The sequence below is a fragment of the Rana temporaria genome, chromosome 5 (assembly GCF_905171775.1).
Source record: "Rana temporaria chromosome 5, aRanTem1.1, whole genome shotgun sequence".
NCBI classification, from domain to species: domain Eukaryota; kingdom Metazoa; phylum Chordata; class Amphibia; order Anura; family Ranidae; genus Rana; species Rana temporaria.
The window spans coordinates 221,062,107-221,079,921 of NC_053493.1; the positions used below are offsets into that span (position 1 = coordinate 221,062,107).

The 17,815-nt window shown below is 41.1% G+C and overlaps 1 protein-coding gene across 2 annotated transcripts in view; it reads right to left on the reverse strand.

The window, feature by feature from the left end:
• The window catches only part of CDH12 (cadherin 12), a 1,098,816-nt gene that overhangs the window by 600,894 nt on the left and 480,107 nt on the right, over window positions 1-17,815 (reverse strand). For both annotated transcript variants that reach the window (XM_040353560.1, XM_040353563.1), the window contains one exon: window positions 13,139-13,202. The gene's annotated coding sequence lies outside the window, so the exon portion shown is untranslated. The remainder of the gene's footprint in view (window positions 1-13,138; window positions 13,203-17,815) is intronic.

The following is a 17,815-nucleotide window of genomic DNA, read 5'->3' on the forward strand; positions in this document are numbered from 1 at the left end:
GAGTGCGGCTGTCCAAACCTAGTTTCCTTCAAAATAAGAAACAAGATTGCCATATTCCTTTACCATTTCAATGCACTACAGCTTTTTGGTAAGCTGTAACTATATTTTCCTTATGACCCTCTAACCACACATTTTCTTGGGGTTTGTAGGTGGTTAATCTGGCCGAGAAAAGTAGCGAAATTGACACAATATCGCGGTCACCTACTGTACACACGATTGTGAAAAAAAAATGCTTGAGCAAAGCGCGGTGACGTACAACACGTACAACGGCACTATAAATGGGAAGTTCCATTCAGATGGCGCCACCCTTTGGGCTGCTTTTGCTGATTTCGTGTTAGTAAAAGTTTGGTGAGAGACGATTCTCGATTTTCTGTCTTTGTGTCTTTCAGTCTGTTACAGCGTGACAAATGTGCTATCTCCATTACAAATGCTAGTTTTACCAGAACGAATGCTCCCGTCTCATGACTTGCTTAATTTTTTCCCATTGTTAAAGCCTACACATGACCGTTTTTCACGACGTGAAAAACGACAACGTGAAAAACGACAACGTAAAAAACGACGAGAACATTTTTAGCAATTTTCTAAATTTTCTCTGGAGCCTACACACGATCGTTTTTAATGACCATTTTAAAAGATGGCACTTTTTACGTCATGAAAAACGGTCGAGTGTACGGGGCATAAGAGCTCTACCATGTGCATATATATTTTTTCCTTTCCTTTTACTGCAGTACACAGCCTAATTTTTGTTGCTGAACCTACATAATAGCTTTCATGATCCATGCTGATTCAGTTTTCACTGTGAATCACTAAGGGATTCAGAAGTTTTTCTTACATTAATAATTCTGTAACTCAACCAAGCAGTTCCAACTATATCTAAATATGTATGGAGACTTGTATTACATAGAAATGTTTTGATATTAAAGCTGCTGTTTATATCCATTATCCGTACAAAATATACATTTTATTTCACTTTACTCAGTTATCACGCCTAAACATTCAATATAAAATAAACACTATAGGACTCATAATACATCACTGTCAAATGAAAACTAAAAATGGCCAATTTGTGTTGATATTACTTTGTTCTGCACAATACAATACAATACAATAAAAAAAAAAATCCAATAGTCATATAGGTACTTCAGTTGGCCAGAGTATATACCAGTAGTAGTTTAAGTGTGTATATGAATGCTTGTGTGCTGAAAAAAATACATTTGAATATTCAGATTATTGTTAATGCAAGAGATATATGCATTGCTTGAAACTATCTGGCAGCACTGAAGTGTCTATGTAAAGTGCTTGTCATCTCCTGAAAAGATTTTCCAAATTCTTGGAAAATAAGAATGATCAAGATCATTCTGCATAGAATAGAAAACAACACGTTCACAATATATTGTCTACAGTTTAGATGTTGTCTGAACCAGGGGAAAAAATTTAAACAGTCTCGGCTAAAAGCACCCACTGTTATCAATGAAAGTCCTCCCTTTGAACAGGTACCCTAATGTGAAGACCCTTGAAGCACTTAAAATATTCTACAATATACCTAGTGCTAGTAAAATGTATTTTAAGTGGGAGTTGTTTTATCAAGCAACCATTTAAAGCCAGCCTCAAAATATCATTTCTTGATATGCTGTTCCAAATTAATGTGACAATTAATTTCAAAGTACAACATTTTATTCTGCATTTGTTAAAACACATTTAATTCAACCTCTGTAATAACAAAACAGATAAAGAAAAAAAAACAACACTAGCATTTTAGCTGGGGGTCGGCAACCTGTTGATCACAATCTACTCATTGATCGTGAAGTTACCACTAGATCAAGGCAGACCCAGCTGTACTGCCAACTCCTTACCCTGCTGTGTCACCTTTCATACATCAGATCAGAGAAGCAATGTGAATGCCAATGAAGTCCTAGACTCCTTTCATTCTTAAGGTGCCATATGGCACAGCTAAGGGAAGACCTAGGAGCAGTTCCCTGGCTATGCCAAGCACAAATGCATTTAGAGGTCTGGTAAGTAAATAGAGAGGAGTAGACATTTGTAATAAAATTATTTTGTTTCAGGTGGAATGTTAGTTACTTTGCATGGTGTGCTCTTTACTTACTCATATACCCTGCATTTTGCATTAATCATTGTTAACCTCTGAACACTGCATTACTTAATTATGACCGATGCACTCTGCATTGCATACTTTAGACACCTGAACTCTATTTTACAAAATATTGACCCCTGCACTCTTTGATACATACTTCTGACCACTAAACTCTAAGGGCCAGATTCACAAAAGAGATACGACGGCGCATCTCCTGATACGCCGTCGTATCTCTGTGATCCGCCCGTTCTAACTATGCGACTGATTCATAGAATCAGTTACGCATAGCTAGCCCTAAGATCCGACAGGTGTAATTGACTGAGGCCTCGTACTCACGACCAAACATGTCTGCTGAAACTGGTCCGCGGACCAGTTTCAGCGGACATGTTCGTTCGTGTGTAGGCAGTAACGTACAGAATTCCAGCAAACAATCGTCGGCCAGACCGTTTTCCAACGAACAACTGTTTCCTGGTCTTGCTTTAAAACAGTCTGCTGGAATCGTGTCCGTCAGACATGTTCGGTCGTCTGTACACAAAAGCAGCGTACAAAAACCCCGCGCATGCTCAGTCCAAATGAGGAGACGGGAGCGCTCGTTCAGGTAAAACTCGCGTTTCTTTGGGATATGGCACATTCGTCATTAGAAACCTTTTATTCTAGCAAGAGAACAATGTCTTAAAAAGGCGCACTAAACCACATTTTAAAGCCTCGTTTGATTAATTCTTCTCTTGCTAGAATAACCCCGTTCTCTTGCTGATGCAATTTCAATAGAGTTGTCCCATACTGAAATGTCACATTTCTTGCTTGTGATGTAATCCTTTAATAATGTTTTCTATGCCAGACGTGTGTTTTGGTTGGTGGTCCTCCATAATTTAGAGTATTCATTTTTGTAAAGGAATGTGCATTTTTTTAATTTCTTTTTTTGTTTCTAGTTATGTCACCATTTAAACTATTTTTTTTTTACATGTATTTTTAATTTTTTTTTTTTTTTTTTGGTGTTTCATTAGAGAATATTAAACCATGTTGGCACACCAAATGTCCCCCCCCCCCCCCAAGGAGTGTGTCCTTTGTAAATTACCCATTGTATATTTATTAAAGGTTTGCTGCCTAATAATCCCCACAGTATATCAAACAATAGACATGTTTTCAAATGAAAGCAAAAGGCCTTTTATTCTGGCAAATGTCATCACAAAAAAATAAAAAGAACGGCAGCACTAGAATAGATAGCAAACTATATGCAAACTTGCATTTCCAACATGGTGAAGGATAAACTTCCAAGCCTCAGGAGCCAAACACAAAAATATTAAGCAGCAGCACACAAACAAAGGAACCCAAACTGTGGTAGTACAAACAAGATGTCCTTTATGTGGAAGGAAATGGAAGGCAGAAAATCAACGTTTCCTCCTCTTTCCAGCCTTCCCTCCAGGCAGCCTTCCAGCGGATCGAACACGGGGTCTTGCAGGTGGGGTTGATGTGGCAGCAGGAGGATGGTGTTCCGCAAGCCGGGCCGGGTCACATAGCCCAGTGTCTGGGGTCAGCAGGCCCCTCTGCATCCACCAAAGTACCTGGTTCATCAGGGCCTTTGCCAGTCTTCTCTGGTCCTCCTCCCCTTCATTTAAATCATGGGCCAATGAGGCACTGAAGGCCTCTGTGGGGTTGAGGGGGGCCCTCATGATGGCGCTTGCCTCCTGGATCATGCGGAGGCTTGCCTCCTCCACAGGCCTCAACTGCCTCCTTCGGCCTGATGGCCTCACCTGGGGGGGAGAAGACTGGCTGGTGGTGGTTCTCCTGGCCGGGTGGACCTGCTGCAGGCCACTGGGCCCAGCCTCCTCCTGGCTGCCACTGACCCCGGCCTCCTCCTGGCTGCCACTGACCCCGGCCTCCTCCTGGCTGCCACTGACCCCGGCCTCCTCCTGGCTGACAGACACCTGAGGATCTGCCACCTCCTGGCTGATCTCTTCTTCCTGTGTGTAAAAAAAAGGAATTTTTTTACAATTTCGCTAAATAAAACCACACTCATTTTCATGTTTTTCGTTCAGTATTTTCTGTTCATTATTACTTGAATACACTCTACTTCTGACCCCTGCAGTTGTCATCCCTGACACCTATTTGTCTGTACACCTTTTTGTTTGTTTTTTTCCAGCTTGGTTTTTTTTTTTCAATATCTAATCATTAATCCACCAAGAATTATTTAGGCCATAAATATAGAGGAAACTACTATACCTCCTCATCGAAGGGTGGCAGATCTGCATCTCTGTCAGCCAGGCCCTCTTCCTCCGACTCTGCAGGGCTGTGGTCATCTGGGGAATGTCCGCTGGAAGGTAGCATGGAGGAAAGGTTGGAAGAAAGACTGGACATCGTTTTCCTGCCTTCCATTTCGTCCCGCAAAAAAGCCATCTGTTTATAATACCACAGTTTGGGTTCCTTTGCTTGTCTTGCTGCTGCTCCTGATTTTTTGATTTTATTAGCTTTGTATGCTCTCCTGTATGTGCTTCTGAGGTTGGCAAGTTTATCCTTCACCATGTTGGCAGTGCATCCTGGCACCCAAGTTTGCATATAATTTGCTAGCTCTTCTAGTGCTGCCGCTCGTACCTCTTTATTGCAATATAACGAGTGTTTTGAATTCCACAGGATGGGCGTGTCCTGGTATTTTTGAAGTAAGGCCTCTATAGATTCCTTGCTTTGTAGGAGGTCCATTGCAATTTTTGAAAAATTATATTTCTTTTTGAGTCTAGATTACAAAAACATAAACCACAGAAAAATAAATATTCAAAAGGATCAGCGTTGACCTTGATCTAATATGTGTCTTCAAATTTATTACCTATATCTAATTCCAAACACAGTCTCTCTTGTTTAAACAATGATTGGCAGCTCGGCCGCATTGCTTGTACCAAACATTGATTTGCTAGATGCAGAGCCATTGTTCACATTGCAGTAAATATTTTAAATATATTAAATTAAACAATGCTTACAAATGACAGTTTTCATCTAGGCACTCTTTCATGTGTAAATCTCATACCCCTGACAATGGATGACATAAAAGACACTTCCTAATGACCTCTGTACAACCAACACTTGAACAATACTTTGCCTGATCTGAATACACCATTCAAAAACTTGTCAATGAGGTACAGCATTGTTCACATCTCTATTTTGTGAGGTGTCCAAAAGCATTTGGATACCAAAATAACATTGTGGTACCCCATAGACAGAATAGCTTAAAAAGGGTGCAACCAACAGCCCAAACCCCCATCCCATGTGTCTACATTTTCAAGGCCTCTGCTGATCACATTTTTAAATTCCTTACCTTCCTGTCTCTCGCTCCTCGTTTCTCACGCTCGCCTAATTACCGCGTAAGATGCGTAATCACGGCGTAAACCTTTTTAACACTCCGCGTATTTATGAAACCCCGCCCTCGTCACCTTTGCGAGGCCCCTAATCAATGATTTTAGGAAATATGGCGTTAACTGTGTATGTTCTGGATGCGCTCGAAGATTCTCCGCGTAACGGACGTAAACACGTTGTTTGCATTCTCTACACTCCGCGTATGTATTAAACGCCGCCCTCTTCTCCGCCCATGGCGTAAGAATTCATCTTTTCCACGCCCATAATCTCTGTGGGAAAGGAAAGATGGCGATGTCACACGAGCGGGCACGATGCTCTCATGCCACAAGTGAAGGGACAGAGGCAGGGACGTCCCGATCAAGGAAAAGAAGATATAAAGCCACTAATATGCGGTTCCAGGAAATGGTGGAGTTAGTTTACATCATGCGAAAAAAGGACTATGATGGTGAATTAGGGCCATACAAGACCCCTAACCGCCGAAAGGCACATATTATGGACAAGGTGGCGAGGAGAATGCAGAGGATGTTTGGGATCACCAGGTCCAAGGAACAGCTGAGGAAACGATGGTCAGACTTAAAATTGAGGGAGCCACATCAGATGAAGAAAATACTTAAAATTCTGCGTAAAAGTAAGTAAATATATATTGGGTTTGGGGGGGGGGGGGGTGGTGATTGTCTGCAATAATGTGTTGCCATGTATATTTCACCATCTGCCTCCTTGGCCTGCTTGTAATTTTAAAGACATGTTGTTATTTATTTTTTAGAACATAAATAACTACATATTTACAAACAGTGTTCTTAGTAAACAACGTAACATCACATAGTTTATCAGAAAGGCTCGGTTATTCCAGGAACAACACACCTGGACATGGCTCACTGGCCAAAAACTTTGTTTGTAAACATTGTGTAAAAGCTAGTTCTATAAAAAAAAAGAAGGAGAATGGGAAAGGCAAACAGGATTCATTCTAAAAACAGTGGTAATAAAGCAGATGTTTTCACATCTGCAATGCAGAGCACCTGTGTCTCCCCAAATCAAAAATGGGTTTTGGTAGGGTATCCCAGAAATACAGTTTAGGGGGGACATCCATGTGTGTCACTTTGCTAAAAAGGGGCAGGATCAGAGCTTGCCATATAGAAGTAATTGCAAAATGTAGGTTTGGTGAAAGATAAAAGTAACTAAATGAAAGCATCTTCTAAGCAATGTGTGCGATTTATGCTCTCCAATATCTGTGTGCTGATGAGTCTACATTTTTTTTGGTTTATTTCAGGGGAAAGAAGTCGCCAGCATTTGGAGGAGGCAGAGAGGGCCAGACAAGGCCAAAATCTGCCATCTCAACATGTGGAGGAGGAGGAGGATGTGGAAGGAGAAGAGGATGTGGAAGGAGAGGAGGATGTGGAAGGAGAGGAGGATGTGGAAGGAGAGGAGGATGTGGAAGGAGAGGAGGAAGGAAGAAAGGAGGAAGGAAGAGAGGAGGAAGAAGTAATTTTGGACTTAGAAGTCATAGCAGATGAAGGGCAAGTGGCGGAAGAACAATTTGGCGAATTGAAAGAAGGTGGATTGATGGATGAAGGAGGAGTCCAAGATGATGGGGAAGTGGTGGAAGAAGGAGGAGTGATTGAAGATGATGGGGAGGTGGTGGAAGAAGGAGGAGTGATAGAAGATGTCGAAGAGGTGGAAAGGAGAAGCCCATCAGGTCAGTGTCACCCTAGCTTGATTCCAAAATACATATGTAGATAGGCCTCATTGAAAAATAATATTGTAAATGCCATTTTTTTTTTGTTGGTTTAGGGGAGGAGGATGGTGTGCCAAGATTTTCACGTGCAAGTGCTGCTATAATTATTCAGCAGGTAATGGAGTGCAGCACTGAAATGCACAATATGCGTGAAAGGATGTTTCTCATGGAACAGAATGTAACAAATGTCCTTTTGGAATGCAGCACGGAAATGGACAATATGCGGCAAAGAATGATGGTAATCGAAGCAAATTTTAAGAACATTATTGACATGATGGGCCGTGTCAAAGACTGAAACACCCCCCGCCCATCCCCCGCCCCCACAAACATTTTAACAGTTTGAATAATGAATACGCCAAAATTTGAAGATACACACACAGTGTGCCAACATGTGCTATCTGCCATCATAGAATATCTAATGTCTGTGCTTTGTGGGTCCAACCCCCTCCTCCATCCTCAAGTAGTTGAGAGGAAGGGTTTGCTCCCACAAAACACAGACATTGATCACCCATGATGTCAGATAGCACATGTGGCCATTTGTCTGTTGAACCAATGACATTTGGCGAGTTTGCACTGAATGTGTGTATCTTCCAATTTTGGCGTGTTCCAGTGTGAAAGCACACCATGACTGACTGCTGTTGTGAGTTTTTATATTTTTTGAATTTGATTTTGTTACTTTTTGACCATGTTGAACATTTTGGGATACTATAAAGTTTAGACCATAAAGAATAAACAACGCCAAAAATTATTTTCAATATATATATAGAATTATAAATCTCTCTAATCACTGAATTTAGTGAAGTAGAGATTTGACTCCAAATTCTCACCCAAAAATTTTGTTTTAGAAAAACACACCAAAAACAAGAAAAATGGTTACAAAATTATTGTTTTTTGTGCCTAAAAAATATGGCCAAAAATAAATTTAAGGCGGTAAACACCCCACCAAATATAATCTATATATATATATATATATGTAAACAATAAATCTAACTATATTTGAGGAAAAAAAAAGTGAACTTGTTAATAAATGTATAATCTGCATAATATTTTTGGTTGAATTACCTGAAAAAAAAAAAAATTTTTTAAAAAATTTTGAAGACTCCTAAGTACAAAAGCAGGGAGTAATGAAAAAAATCAAAAAATTTTTTTGGGGTCATGAACAAGCAAAAATAAAAAAAAATTGACCTCAACATTTACAAATGGAGTTGCTTCTTATTTCTAGACTCAATACCCTGTTTGTAGATGAGTGAATACTGTGCAAAATGTGGTTAGTTACTAAAAGTGGAGAAATCAATTATGCATTACAATTGAAGAAGTTAGTTAGAGAACCAGGAAGACAGAAAAAGAGAAAAAGCATTAATGACAAACAACTGTATAAAGTCCAATGGTCTAATTATTTATTATTTTTTAGAATATTCCTTTCTTTGGGGGCCGAATTAGAAAGAAATATGATCTGGCATAGCAATGGCCCCCCGACCCATGAAGTACTCAACATATTTGTCGCGTACCTCACGAGCTGATTGGGGGGCCAAGCCAGCGCGACCAGTGTCCAGCCCGGGAAGGGGATCTGAGGGTAGTCTTGCCTCAGAACCGATGTCGGGTAGGTACGTCTGGGAGTGCCTGCGTAAAAAGTTGTGCAAAATGCAGCAGGCAAATACAACGGTGTCCAATTTATATTCCGCCAGATGTATCGATGTCCTGAACAGGCGGAACCGGTTGGTGAGTATCCCAAAGGCATTCTCGACTACCCTCCGAGCCCTGGCCAACCGAAAATTAAACACACTCCTCTCTGAGGTGAGGGTCCTCTGGGGAAAAGGCCGCATGAGGTGAGGACCAAGCCCGAAAGCCTCGTCCGCTAGGAACACAAACGGAAGTCCTTCCACATTATCTTCATCTGGTGGCAATGCCAGACCACCAGCTTGGAGACGATCATAGAAATCAGTCCGTGCGAACACTCCCCCATCAGACATCCGGCCATTCTTCCCCACGTCCACATATAGAAACTCATACTGTGCCGACACCACCGCCATCAACACAATACTATGATAACCCTTGTAATTATAATAGTAGGACCCCGAGCGGGGTGGGGGCACAATGCGGACGTGTTTCCCATCTATTGCTCCACCGCAGTTTGGAAAATCACACCGCTGGGCAAATTGGGAAGCCACAGACTGCCATTCCTGTGGTGTGGAGGGTAGCTGTGGGGACAAACAAAATTAGAGATTTAGTACTTTGTAACAAATACATCCTACAAGCATCCTTGTGACAGTTCACAGTATTAAAATTGCATTAGAAAAATGTGCATGGAGAATTTGGAAAATGAAATATATAGGGCCACTTCATTAAGAGACTCCACAGCCCTCTGATGGGGACAATAAAAGTTTGAAGGGGGGGGGGGGGGGGGGAAAAACCCCAAAAAGTCCTGTTTGAAAAAATGGCAAGGTGGGTTTGTCCCTAGGATAGCATGCTGGACAGGTTAATATTGGGTAAGGGACAAATATGCAGGTAGGCCAAGAATAAAACATGTAAAGCTGATATCAACATGCATAGGGAGAAAAGCTAACGTTAGTTAAACACACAGCATATCTGGGAAAATAAAAATAAAGTTAGTTGGCCACATTATTAGAGCCAGGAAACTTACCTTAATATACTCCTCATGCATAACTTTGATGATGGCAGCACACGTGTCCGGTATGATGACCCCAAGCGCCTGCGGAGAGATGCCTGTCGAGAACTTGAGGTCCTGCAGGCTCCTCCCAGTCGCCAGGTACCGCAACGTGGCAATAAGCCTCTGCTCGGCCGTGATGGCTTGGCGCATCACAGTGTCCTGCCTCGTGATATAGGGGGACAGAAGATCCAGCAGACGGTTGAATACGGGGTCCGTCATGCGGAGAAAATTCCTAAAGTCATTAGGATTATTCTCCTGGAGTTCCCTAAGCAGAGGCATATGTGAGAACTGGTCACGCTGGCGCAACCAATTCTTGGTCCAGAAACGCCTCCGCCCCCTGTTTCTGGCCAAAGTACTGGACAAATGAACATATCCAGCAGCCATCCCATAAACAGCACCAACTCGCGAAAATTGACGCTGCTGCTCCATCATGGCTTCAAACCGGCCGGCTGGTCAGTCAAGAACACACTGAAACAGAAAGCACTCGCAAATCCAGCACTACCTGCGACAAACGCGCGACAAACAGATACGAGCGCACAGGATGCAACTGCTAAAGCAGAAACAACCTGCTTGCCTATAGCCGAATGACAACTACGTTACCGCAAGCACACGCACTGAACCCGTGAATACACGCTGTCAAAGCCTGGAGACCGAGAAGCGCGAATCAGCTCTAACCAAACCTTCACTAACACGAGCAAACACGTAACTAGCAAAAGAGGAACAGAGGGCGGCGCCATTAACTTTGGTCTTCCCCTTTATAGTGACGTCGTACGTAGTTTACGTGCACGCGTTCCGGTACGACGGGAATTTGGTCCGCTGGTGTGTACACGCCAGCGGAACAAAACACAAATCAGCCTTGTACGCCGGAAACTGTCGGGCAGACAGTTTCCAGCGCACAGATCCGGTCGTGAGTACAAGGCCTGACACTGTCGGATCTTAAGGATGCAATTCTAGGCCGGCCGCTAGGTGGCGATTCCATAGCGGTCGGCGTAGAATATGCAAATGACTAGTTACGGCGATCCACGAAGATCCGCGCATTCGTCGCAATCCCGTACGTCGTCGCTAGTCGTTTTTACCCGTCGCAAAGTTTCACCTGCTTTAACATGGCTTATCTTTAGATCAGCCATGTTAAAGTATGGCCGTCATTCCCGCGTCGAATTTTGATTTTTTTTTTTTTTGCGTAAGACGTCCGGGAATACAAAATGCCTTAACGCACGTCGCATTTAAAAAAAAAAACGTCGGGGCGCCGTAATTTCGCACAATGTACGTCGGGAAATTTCCTAACGGAGCATGCGCAGACCGTTCGGTGCGGGAACGCACCTAATTTAAATGGTGCCCGCCCCATTTGAAATAGGCGGGCTTGCGCCGAGCGCATTTACGTTACACCGCCACAAGTTTACAGGTAAGAGCTTTGTAAATCAGGCACTTACGCTGTAAACCTGCGGCGGTGTAACGTAAATGGGATACGTTACACCGCGGCGGTGTAACGTAATTGTCTGTGAATCTGGTCCTTAATTACTTTCTATTCATCACTGTACTCTGTATTTCATACTACTCATCAATGCATTGTATGTTAGATACAACTGACCTCTGCACTCTGCATTACTTATTCCCTACCTCTGAACTTTGAGACACTTACTACTGTCCTCTGTTCTGCACTCTGTGCATCGTGCATTAAATAATATTGGCCTCTGACTCTGCATGACTTACTCCTTATTCCTGCACACTGGGTTACATACTACTTCTGAACTCTATGTTACCTAATCATCACTCTTGCACTCTACATTACATACTATTATACTACTGACCACTCCTGACCCCTGCACTCTTTTTTACTTATTCCCAACCCCTGCACTCTGCATTACATACTACTTACCTAGTAACTCTGCCTTACTCCTGACCCCCACACTTGCACTCTGCTTCACTTACTACAGACCTCTGCACAACACACTACTAACATCTGAACTCCACATTACATACTACTGACTCTTGTGTTACTTGCTACTGACCTCTGAACTTTGTGTTACTTCCTACCGACCCCTGGATTTTTCAAACCTTCCTTACTTTTTAATGGAGTTTTGCTAATTTATCTCCTTAAACCAAGTAAATCATGCTACACCCCAGGACGTTTTTATACAGTATCTTCTTTGCTGATCAGGTACAGTAGATCTGCACCTCGCCATGGTTGCCCATCCCTGGTTTAAGCAGAGAATAACTATTGTCATAAGGCTCACTTGGTACATCGTTAGTGTTCGATTGCAGTAATCCATAGCATGCAATCACATTTTAGTTCACTGAAGTCTTATACATTAAATATTATTTTGATCTGGTTACTGTAAAATGTTGCCATTTTTGAATGGTCATCAATTTTTTTTACAGCTTTGTTTTAGATGTTTTACTTGTTTTTTTAGTATTTTTGAATGGGGAGATAACAATATTTGATAACCAATATTCCATATGAACTGTTAAAATGGTTAATTTACATCCACATTGGAGAACATGTGTAATTAGGACATCCTTCTTACTCCCACTGACTAGAGACCAGAACATGTCTACAACAGTTGTCGGTAATGACACCCCTAGACTGTTAATCTCAGGATGGCTTTCATTTGCACTTGATTCTTTTATTCTTTACCGGTACACTTAAGCGGGGCTGGATACAAGAAGTAACTTTGTGAAAGAGCATTTATAATCCTAATAAATAAAATAACAACTTTATGAAAAAATATTTCATGATAAAATGAGATGAATAGATTTTAAAGCGGGAGTTCACCCGAATTTTTTTTTTTAACATTAGATTGATGCTCATTTTGTCAAGGGGAATCGGGTAGTTTTTTTAAAATCGAAGCAGTACTTACCGTTTTAGAGAGCGATCTTCTCCGCCGCCTCCGGGTATGGTCTTCGGGACTGGGCATTCCTATTTGATTGACAGGCTTCCGACAGGCTTCCACGGTCGCATACATCGCGTCACGAGTAGCTGAAAGAAGCCAAACATCGGTGCGGCTCTATACGGCGCCTGTGCACCGACGTTCGGCTACTTTCGGAAAATCGTGACGCGATGTATGCGACCATCGGAAGCCTGTCAATCAAACAGGAACGCCCAGTCCCGTAGCCCATACCCGGAAGCGGCGGAGAAGATCACTCTCTAAAACGGTAAGTACTGCTTCGATTTAAAAAAAAACACCCAATTCCCCTTGACAAAATGAGCATCAATCTAATGTTAAAAATTAAGTTTTCGGGTGAACCTCCACTTTAAGAGACATCAAGTTAAAAAAAATGTAATCTGAAGTTTTGTTCCACTCACCCTTGAAGTCTATTTGTTGAAGTCCATTTTACTGAATTCTAGATACGGCAGTAATCCGTTTCTTCTTTTTTTTAAAATAGAAAAAAAACAAAAATAAAAAAGTTAATGTTGCAGAAATTTGTTTACATATATAGCAAATATTCAATTACACGCTGAAGAAGGTGCTGTCTATCAGCAGAGGATCAAATTAACATACCTGTAACTCAAACATACAGTATAATGACTTTCTCAATAGATTATTCACTGGGCATGTATAAAAGCTTAATAAGATGCACTGTTTTCTGACATTAACAATAGACTTTGTGTATCAAACACATTTCAATTATCAGTCAACTGTAATGCCCTGTACACACGATCAGTTCATCTGATGAAAACGGTCTGATGGATTTTTTCATCAGATATCCGATGAAGCTGACCGATGATCAGTCGTGCCTACACACCATCTGTTAAAAATACGATCGTGTCCAATGCGGTGACGTAAAACACAACAACGTGCTGAGAAAAATGAAGTTCAATGCTTCCGAGCATGCATCGACTTTATTCTGAGCATGTGTGGATTTTTAACCGATTGTTTTTTTTTTATAGGTTTTTTAACCATCAGATAATTTTAAAAGCAAGTTCCTAGTTTTTTAACTGATGGTTAAAAAACCGATGGGGCGCACACATTATCGGTTCGTCTGATGAAAACGGTCCATCAGACCATTTTCATCAGACAAACTGATCGTGTGTGCAGGGCATAAGTCTCATGTTGCGGATATTCTGTGTCAAATACAAATATGAAGCTTTTTTTTCTTTAATAACTTTAACTGTGTTGTTTAAAGCATTGTCCTAAAGTTTTTAATTTAGTCATAGTTTACAGGAATAACAAAGTGCTGTCTTTTCAGAACAGAGCGTTCCGAAATAACAATTCTTAACACCACAGGGAATCATAATGCTGTTTGAAACACTTGGTCTGTCACATATGTTTTCCATGTTCATAATTTTGTCATATTTTTACCAGTAGTTATACACCTTGTTATAATGTAAAATGCCTACAGTCCCACACATATCAAATCTGGATTATTATTTGCATTTCTTTGCCAATAAATTATTGTTAGTTTAAATGTAAAGAAAAACGATGGCCCAACGATTATCCAGCTTTTGTACTATTTAGATTTAGGTTTCTGCTTATTTAAAGTAATTTGTATTATACTTTACTGTAATTAAATGATATATGTAATTTTAAAATTAGCATTACCTGTTTAAGTGTAAGCAATATTTTCAGGAATACCAGGCAACTTTGAAAACATAAACTTTTACTTCTGCCTCCTCTTCCCCTCTGCTCTCATGGCTGCCATTGCAGGTCAATATTATTGTTATCACTGTTCAACCTACATTTAGCTTGTATATGTCTGCATTATAACTGAAGAGTATCAAGAGGGAATGCATTTGTTTCACACACATGTATGTTTAATGGAATGTGTTACATGTCTGGAATTATAAATATCTATATTTTACTGCACCCAAGTAATCACAGGAGACCATAAGCTGATAGAAGCAATCAACCTCTGTGTGAGTTTTATTACAGTGCATGGAGTACAGGCCACCCAAAATAAGAACAAGGTAGATCAGAATGCACCTAGTTAGGTGTTTTACATTCTCAAACTATTGTGTGGTTTTGCTCACTGGCTGTAACATCACCACTGTGTTCTGTACTGATGTATGGGCCAGCAGATCAAAAGACAACTAGGGAGCAGGCATCTGATACACCTGGAAGTGTGTTGGATGTTGAGTTTTCTGAGGCTGTAGATCCTCATCAAAGTGACAATCAGAGCCATCATGTATTGTAAGTATAAACACTCTTTTTTTGGGCCTTTTATAAAAAAAAAAAAAAAAAACACAATGACAGGGTCACTTTAAATGAATATTTTGTGGTGTTGTCCGCATTTTCTTTCCTTATTATGATCAGAAATAAAAAATAATAATTTAGAAAAACATTTTTTTTTGTCATATAAATGAGAAATGTTGTATATTTTATTTCCCCAATGGGTGCCACCAAGCAGGGAGCCTGTCTCTGTACTCTGTGTAGCAGCACACGGAAGGTGTATGGGTGTATTTTTCTAAATAAATAATTTACTCAGAATAATGTGTAGTCATGAGTGCTGGTGGTGGTTACGTGCATATAGTTGTTCACATATTCTGTAATGCATGTCAATAGGTACAATTACTAGGCTTATTTTACTCTGTATATACATATGCCATATTCTATAGACAATGTTCAATAGCCCTAAATGTATTCTTTGTGATCATTCCACATAACTGAAGCCATCCAACCCCTTTTTAATTTTGTTGTCTCCCCTTGAACTGTCTACTAGATCAAGGACACCCTTTCTGCAAATTGGTCACCACCAAAACTGAACTTGCAAATTCAAGATGAAGCCAGACCAATGATTTATAATGGGGCAGAATTATGGATTTATCTCCTGAATATCTGCCTTTTTAATACAAGAAATTATTTTTCTAGCTTTGTTAGCTGCATATTGGCATTGCATGCTGTTGTAGTCCTCAAGGACCCCACATTCTTTTTCATAATTGTTTAATAATTTTTTAACCATGACTTCTTAAAACAAAGATGCATCTTGTGTCAAATGTATGTTCACTGCATAACTTGGCATTAACAGCAAACACTGATATTGAACTCTTAAAACAACCACAATATCAATAATAAACAAGTTAAACAGCATCGGCCCCAAGTCAGAGCCACATGGCACACCACTTACAATTTTAGTCTGTTTAGAGAATTAGCCATTTATCACTATTCTCTGCATATGTTCCTGTAAACAGTATTCTATTTCTGTACGTACAATTTCTTATTCCAATAGAATTTATTTTGTAAATTAAACATTTATAAGGTACAACATCCACTGGCATTTCTCTAAATGTCAACGTCCTCATAGAATGTTAACAGTTTTGTCTAACAAGTTTTTTTTTTTTTTTTTTTATAAATCCATGCTGGTTGTTACTTATGATACCATTATCGCTAATAAATTCTTTAAAATAGTCCATTACTAGCCCCTCAAATCTTTAACATACTATTGATGTTAAGCTGCCTGGCGTGTAGTTTCATGGCATACACCTCAACCTTTTGTTGAATATGGCCAACACATTTGCTTTTTGACAATCAGTTGTTAGCATTCTAGTCAGTAGATTGTCCTTAGAAACAAGGATCTGGCTGTAACAGAGCAATTTTTTTCTGAGAACTCATAGGTGTAAGTCATCCGGTCATGGTGAATTATTCTAATTTAGTTTGTCTAAACTGTTTTAAACCTGGATTTCTGTTTGCCACAGGGTTCTTTTTTGCAGCCACTGTCACATTTACAATAGGCAGGGCTCCACCCATACAGCTGCATCATTCATTAACAGGGATCCTTTAATGAATAAAATACAAGTACTATCTGCTGCTGTAGCAGACAACTTGTAATTCTCAATGAACTATGAGTGTGCTGATTAGTGCACTTGCAGTCCATTCACACTTTCTCCAGCTTTCTAACTAAAAGTCCATATGGATGTGTGAGCAGAAAGTTGGATGGAGAATGTGAGGCTACGGCAATATGCTGAGCCTGCATGGGATAGCGCAGAGGGAGAAGTGGGCTGCCGCGCTCTGGGGTAGTAACAGCCTCTGATTGGTCAGCTGCGGCAGCCCCCTTCTCTGATAGGTCCGTTCGCGTGAGGTAAAACCCGCACTGGACGAGCCTATATAAGGGAGAGGCTGAGGCGATTTGCTCAGTCACATCTCCTGACAAGCAGCATCGCCCGCCTCTCCCTCTCTCTCAGGATGAAGCGCGCTGTGCAGGACAGCCGTGAGGAGCTCTTATGTAGACTCCTAGAGAAGGCGGAGAGCAGGGGAGGGGAAGAGTGGCTGAAGCGTTGCCTGTCTGAGGAGAGTGGCTCTGTTTTATCTGTCAGCCCAGCTGCAGTACCAGAGATGAGCGTGGGCGCCCCCAGGAAACAGCCTGGAAGAAAAAAGAAATGTAAGACCAATAATTTAGCTCCTCAAGCTGAGGGAGCTGCAACAAGAGGTGCTTCTTGCCAGCAAGGGAGCAGCGCTGCCTCTTCCCCCCCTCCTGGGGACTTGGGTGAGCATGTTTTACCTGAAGTTGTTTTCAGTAATGTTAACCAGTTATCTGCATTTTCTAGTCTAATTGAATCTTTGTCTGTCATTGTGCAGCAGTTCAAAGGTATACATGATGCGGATTTTACCTCACAAAATGTAAATATGTATGTGCAACCAGGTGAGAGTCTGAGTACTCAGGCATGCACAGTAAGTCAGAGTGCACAGGAGACTGGTGCTGGAAATAGCGATAATGCTATTGATATGGAGGAGGTTGGTGTGGTGTGGCATGAGGCTGGTCATCCCTCTCTGCTAAATAAGGATGTTACTGTCAGATCGAGTGTGAGGTGTCCTGCTGTTAATAATACTTTACCCCTCAGATCCTCGGCTGCTATGGTCAGCGAGTCTTCCTTTAAGGAACCCCTCCCTTGCAGTTTATCCCCGCTGGGTTTTCATCTGTCTAAGTCAGTCAAAGAAAAAATTTGGAGGGGTGAATATCTCGATATATTATCACTTCTCCCTGCTTCTAAGGAGTTTTTGGCTAAATCTGACAGGCAGTCCAGCGAAAGAACAGAGGAAGATAGGAG